The sequence below is a fragment of the Saccostrea cucullata genome, unplaced genomic scaffold (genome assembly GCF_032062105.1).
Source record: "Saccostrea cucullata isolate Sc308-1 unplaced genomic scaffold, CSIRO_AGI_Scuc_v1 ctg714, whole genome shotgun sequence".
In the NCBI taxonomy this organism is placed as follows: Eukaryota; Metazoa; Mollusca; class Bivalvia; order Ostreida; family Ostreidae; genus Saccostrea; species Saccostrea cuccullata.
In genome coordinates this window covers 58,462-65,409 of record NW_026926696.1, presented here as the reverse complement: position 1 = coordinate 65,409, position 6,948 = coordinate 58,462, and positions in this window count along the sequence as shown.

The following is a 6,948-nucleotide window of genomic DNA, read 5'->3' as shown; positions in this document are numbered from 1 at the left end:
CAAAAAAGATATTGAGATTTTTGTTTCAGCCAATCAGAGCGAAGCGTACGTGCATGCGCGTGAGTTCGTGCTAATTTGACAGTGTCACATTATCTACACTATTAATATATCTTTAAATAATAAGTTTCAAATCATTTCATTAAAAAATGTAAAAGTTATAGCTATATTAAGCATACAAGTCATTTCACGTGTTGCACGCGCACGCACGTGCATGCGTATGCACGCAAAATGACCTTCGTTCCGCACACCTACACTACACACCCATTAACCCTAAAAAGGTTTTAGGTCAGTTGGGTGAACAGTTTCTGAGAACACTCGCGGACAAAAAAGTACCGGAGAACAAATAAGAAAAAAAATAATAATAATAAGAAACAGAGTAAAAACAATATGTTCCCAAACTCCGTTTGGGGAACATAATAAGAATAAGAATAATAATAACTAGTGCTAATTGTAACGGGGACCGTTACAGATGTTCCCCAAACGCTCCCCAACTCCCTTTTGGTGCCATATTCCCTGAAAGCTTCATTAAATAAGACACACTCGATGCATTTGAGACTTTAACTACGTTTACCCAGAAGTGTACAAAGTTCATTCAAATTTTAGCATTGCTCGCGTCCGCATGTGAATGCATGTGTGTAATGACCATATCATCTTGTCTGCACAATCTATATATTTTAATATACTAAATATTAAAGTATTTAATCTAAAAGTATTTAATCTAAAAGTATTAAAAAAGATGCGCTCATTCAAGTGTTTTTTGGATTTTGCTCATTTCACGTGCACGCACGTGCATACTTGAGCATGGTGACCATACCTTCTTGTAGATGTGTCCGTTACATCTATCTATGTTCTAAATCCCACCCCGTTTGGTTGAAAACCAAGGGAGTTATAGCTGTTTAAAGTTTCAGCCAATCAGATTGCAGCGCACGAACATGCACGTGTATGCATGTGCATGGTGACCATATTTTCTTGTAGTAGACCAGTATCTCTATCTATATTCCAAATCCCATCCTGTTTGGTTGAAAATCAAAGGAATTATAGCTATTGAAAGTTTCAGCCAATCAGATTGCAGCGCACGTGCATGCACGTGTGTTCATGATAATTGCTATATATCATGTTGTAGGATATCCTAATGCATGGCTATTTTCAAAATTTCCAAGGATTTCGTCAAAAAACAAGAAAGACATTGAGACTTTAGTTTCAGCCAATCAGAGCAAAGCGCACGTGCATGCGCGTGAGATCTTGCTATTTTGACCATGTCATATTGTCTATGCTACTAATATATACTTATGTTATAAGTTTTAAAGCATTTCATCAAAAATTTAAAAAGTTACACCTATATCAATTAAATCGGTCATTTCACATGTTGCACGTGCACGCTCTTGCAAGCACGTGCGCGCAAAATGACCTTCGTTCCGCAAATCTACATAACATGTCTACTGACCCTAAAAACATTTCACCTTAGTCGGATGTATAGTTTACGAGATCATTCCCGGACAAAAAAGTACCCAGGAAGAAGAAGAAGAAGAAGAAAAATAATAATAATAATAAGAAACAGAGTAAAAACAATATGTTCCCCAACTTCGTTTGGGGAACATAATAAGAAACAGAGTAAAAACAATATGTTCCCCAACTTCGTTTGGGGAACATAACTAGATGCGATCTTGTTGCTAGGGCAACAAGCAGGTCTTCCGCCCGACTTTTCGTTAGAAATCTCTGCTCCGTCAGGCCATGAAATAGATTTCAGAATGTATTTTTATCGTTTACTTTCATTGACAGCAGTCTCTCAACATAGATCGTGATAATTACAGTTATTCCACAAAATATCTCAAAATATAGCTTTTAAAAATCGACAAAATCTTCCATACATTATAAAAAAGAAAGAAAAGTCATATGCAACTGAAAAAAGACAGAAACAGAGAAAAAAATTTTGCAACGCCCCCAGCGGGATTCGAACCCCCGACAGTGAGACAAAGTTTGGATCGGTCATATCTTTGCAACAAATGCACGCATGAAAATGTTGAAAACATATTTAGAGTTCTTAAAAGATACTCTATCAACCCTGTGATTTCCAAAGAAAAAAAGTGAAAAACAAAAAAGTTGAAAAATTAGACTTTTAGAATTCACTTCCGTTTGCGACCGGAAGTCAGAACGACGAAAAATGAAGGTCGATCAACACATCTACATTCGATGTTCTATCACGTCCATAAGTTTCAGTTTTATATCTGTTACTGTTCTCGAGAATTTTTTGGGACAAAATTCCATTTAAAAAATACAAATTTCCCCCAAAAACGCGAATAGAAGTAAATTTCGAAAAAGTGAGGGACACCATTGGAGATATTAACATGATGCACCATCCCTGAAAAAATCGTTCAAATTGAACCACGCACAGCGGAGATATGACCTGTACTATGAAAAGTGGAATAATAATAATAACTAGATGCGTTCTTGTTGCTAAAGCAACAAGCGGTCTTCCGACCGACTTTTCGTTAGATATCTATGCTGCGTCATCCCATGAAATAGGTTTCAGAATGTATTTTTCCCTTTACGTTCATTTACAGCAGTCTCTCAACATAAATCATGATTATTACAGATAAACCTCAAAATATCTTTAAATATAGCTTTCAAAAATCGGCAAAATATTTCATACATGTTATAAAAAGTGAGAAAAGTCATTTACAATTGAAAAATGATAGAAACAAAGAAAAAATTTGGGAACGCCCACGGCGGGATTCGAACCCCCGACAGTGGGACAAAGTTTGGTTCGGTCATATCTTTTCAATAAATGCACGCATCAAGATTCTGAATACATATTTAGAATTCTCATAAGACACACTATAAACCCTGTAAATCAAAAAGAAAAATATCAAAAAACAAAAAAGTTGAAAAATGAGACTTTTTGAATTCACTTCCGTTTGCGACCGGAAGTGCAGACGACGAAAAATAAAGGTCGTTGCCCATAATGGAGTTCGATGTTCTATCACCTCAGTGAGTTTCACTTTCATATCTTTAGCCGTTCTCGAGAAAACTGCTGGACAAAATGCCTTTTAAAAAAAACAAAAATCCCCAAAAATCGCGAACGAAAGTGAATTTCGTAAAAATAAAAAACACGTCTGGAGATATTCTCATGATGCATCATCCCTGTGAAAATCTTTTAAATCCATCCACGCACAGCTGAGATATCGCTCTAACTATGAAAAAAAGAATAATAATAATAATAATAATAACTAGAAACGACTCGTTGCGAGCAACGAGAGGTCTTCCGTCCGATTCCGAAGAAAAAAACGTAACGTCGACTGAATAAGTAAATAAAAATTGCAGACAAGGGGGATTGAACCCAAGTCGCCAGCATGAAAATCCAACGAGCTAAATACTACGTTATTGGAACCTCCTCTCTAAATCTAATTGTATATACATCTGCAACAGCGCTTCTGTCTTAGAATAATGAAAGGCCGGTAACTATTCAAAATTTCGTGCCAAACGCCACAAGTCAATCTCCGCGCCTTTTCTTTGGAATGTTCTATAAAATAGGTGTGTTAGCTTCAATGAAATAAAAAAAAGTTCTTATATCCTAAAATTTGAGGTTTAGAATGTATATTTAACACATTTCACAAAATCCATATTGTACATAGGCAAGTTACACAAAATCAATGAAACGGTTATGAATTTTTAACTTTTTTTTTAATTTCCTGCTTATCCCCAAAGTGAACTATAGCAATTAGTTAAGCTTCTATGAAAAAGTTGAAATATTTCGCCGAAAATCATGGCTCGCCTGATGACGGTCAAGGAATCGATACCATTTACGCTCAATAACTTGAATCAGATCTTTGAGGCAAGAATGCTAATATAAAACTCCATGCCATTCACCGATCTTTAAAAAATGTTTTTCTTATTTTTGTCTTTTCTATTAGTATAATATGACACAAATGTGCATGGTAAAAACAGTCCTTAAGTTTTATGATTACAATTCATCGATATTCTTAGTTGAGAAAGTATTACTTATAAATCTGATTTAAGATCTGTCTTTCCGTTGTGCACGAAAGATATTAAGTAAATCGAATTTCATCAGCACATTTAGTCTTTTCTTTTTCTACTTTGTGAACCAGTCAAAACCAATTATAGAAGACGTTAGTTCGACACAGAATTGCAACGTAACTACGACGTGACAATCCAAGTATTCTTTTACATTTCATTTCTCCTTATGTTATTTTCGTTCAAGCAAACGCTCGGCTGACTCCGTAAACCCCTATTGCGAAATGTCGGCGTTGACAGAGACAGCCGCCATTTTGGATCCGCTTCAGATTTTTGAATGCTAATACCTAGAGTATAGATTTACCAATATTCAAACAAATTAGATAGTAAGCATTATAGGGAGGGTTTCTATTAAGATACCAAAAATAAATGAAGAATATTGAAAAACAAAAAAAGTTAAAAAATTCGATTTTTTTAAATTTACATCTCGTTACGACCGGAAGTACTGACGACGCGCGAAAAGGCGATTCTGCAAACCAGAAAGTCATGATCTATCATCTCCAATAAGTCTCCAGTTCATATCCTCAGCCATTTTCGACAAAAAGGGGCGACAAAATTGCATTTTAAAATCAGGATATTGGCCATAACTTGGAACCGGAATCGTATTTTCCAAATTTTTCTTCGGATGTAACAGCTTCATATAATGACACATATTTTGTGAAAGTTTTGTGAAAAACCGCTGAATAGTTTTCGAGAAATCGCCTGCACAAAATTTTGTCAAAAAAAGAATAATAATAATAACTAGAAAAGGAACTCGTTGCGAGCAACGAGAGGTCTTCCGTCCGATTCCGAAAAAAAAAAAATCGTAAAATTGAGCTGAAAATGGATTAAACATTTTTTATGATAAACTGGTAATTGAAACGGGTCACCAATGTGAAAATCCAACACGCTTATCGATTACGCTATTTGAACCACTACTCTAAATTTACTTGTATATATAGGTAATTCTGCAGCAGTTAATCTGTCTTAGAATTATGAAAGAAGGATCACTATTTATAATTTCGCGCCAATAGTCTTCGCGCCTTTCCTTTGGAATATCCTATTAAGCAGGTGAAATAGCTTTGATGAAATTACAAAAGAGCGTTCTTATCGCCTACATTTCGAGGTTTAGAAAGTATATTTAACACATAACATATATAGTTTATAGCCAAATAACACTAAAGCAGTGAAACGGCTATAAATGGTGAATTATTGGCAAAACAAGAGAAGTGATTCATACAATGCCAAATGCGGTTCCACATTAATATAATTTTAATTCTATAAAATACATTTCACAACAAATTATAACTCTAACTGCCAGACTCCATCCTCGTTAAACATAAAAGAATTCAGCAAAAAAAAAGGTTGATCGCACACGATCCTTCCTTTTTGTGTTTACTTTTTAAAAAGATAAACTTGCGAAAATCTGAATGATCGAGACTTCCGACTCAACTGTAAATGAAAATATAATGTATATTGTTTATGTTAATAATTTCTTTTATTAAAATTATTATAAATATATTTATTAAGCACTTTGGAAAAAAATATTTCTTTATTTAAACATACAAATATCATATACAAGTATTGAAAACAAAATATGAAATGTGGAATTTTAGAAATGCGAAATCCGGCTTCCGCTATTCGGCTTCGACTTGAACTATATTTACCGTTACCCAAGGCAGACGTCATTCCTTGTTTACGCTGCCTGCGCCATTGCAAGGGAAGCTTCGCTGCAACGGCTGTGACGATTGAATTAATATTTTATCATTTGTTGTGGTTATTTTAAGTCAAGAATTTAATATCTTACGTTGAACGAGACTATTTGCATCAACTTGTATTTGACAACGTAAGTATTTAGAGTGTTTTGCATGCATAATTCTTATTTCAGTATTTGTTTATGTTTGTATCCGTCGGGCCATTTGAAGTGCGAAGAAGGAACGCTGGCGATGTAAGTCAAAATGCGTCTTGTTTTAGTACTGACGTGGAAAATTCTCTATAATTATGAATAAAACATACTTAAACTGATGCTTTGAGTTGTTTTAATGAAATGTGTTTTGCTGTTGTTTTTACAGCTTGTTTTACAGGTTTATTGTGTGCATGCTTCTGTTTAGTTTTATAAAACTTCATATTATTGACCAAGCCTTCACATGCTTTAGTTAGTTAGACTTAGTCGTCCCACTTAGTATTTATGTATACTTTTTGAGAAAATATTTACTTTGACTTGAGATACTTTTTATTGTTTATTTACTTGTGATCATGTTCATCAATCTATTATTAGGCACATGCTGGAACTATGCAACAGCTAGGAAATCAGTAGGCTTATTTAAATGAAATAAAATTTTATAACTTGAAAAAACAAATATCAGGGGAGGGGGGTATCAAGAAAAATCTAATGGGGGCCTTAGATTGAATGGAGACATAATTCTGTAAACCCAAATATAATTTTGTAAGAATTTTGTAAGATTGAATTTTTCGCAAGCTAACTGTCTTGCAAAGTTACACACGAATTAAACTGTTACATAGAAATATATATGAAAATTCTTTAAAAATCTTTTTCTCAAGAACCACTGTGTTAGGAAAGATGAAACTTATAGGGAAGTATCCTCAGGTAGTGTAGATTCAGATTTGTTTAAATCATGACCCCTGGGGATAGGGCAGGGCAACAATGGCCGATCAAATTTTTACATAGAAATATATAGGTATATAGGAAAATTTTTGAAAAATCTTCTTAAGAACCACTGTACCAGGAAAGATGAAACTTACAGAAAAGCATTGTCAGGTAGTGTAGATTCAGATTTGTTCAAATAATGAACGCGGGGGGTAGGGCGGGGCGACAATGGCCAATCAAAGTTTCACATAGAAATATATAGGAACATTCTTTAAAAATCTTCTTCTCAAGAACCACTGTTTCAGGAAAGATGAAACTTAATAGGGAAG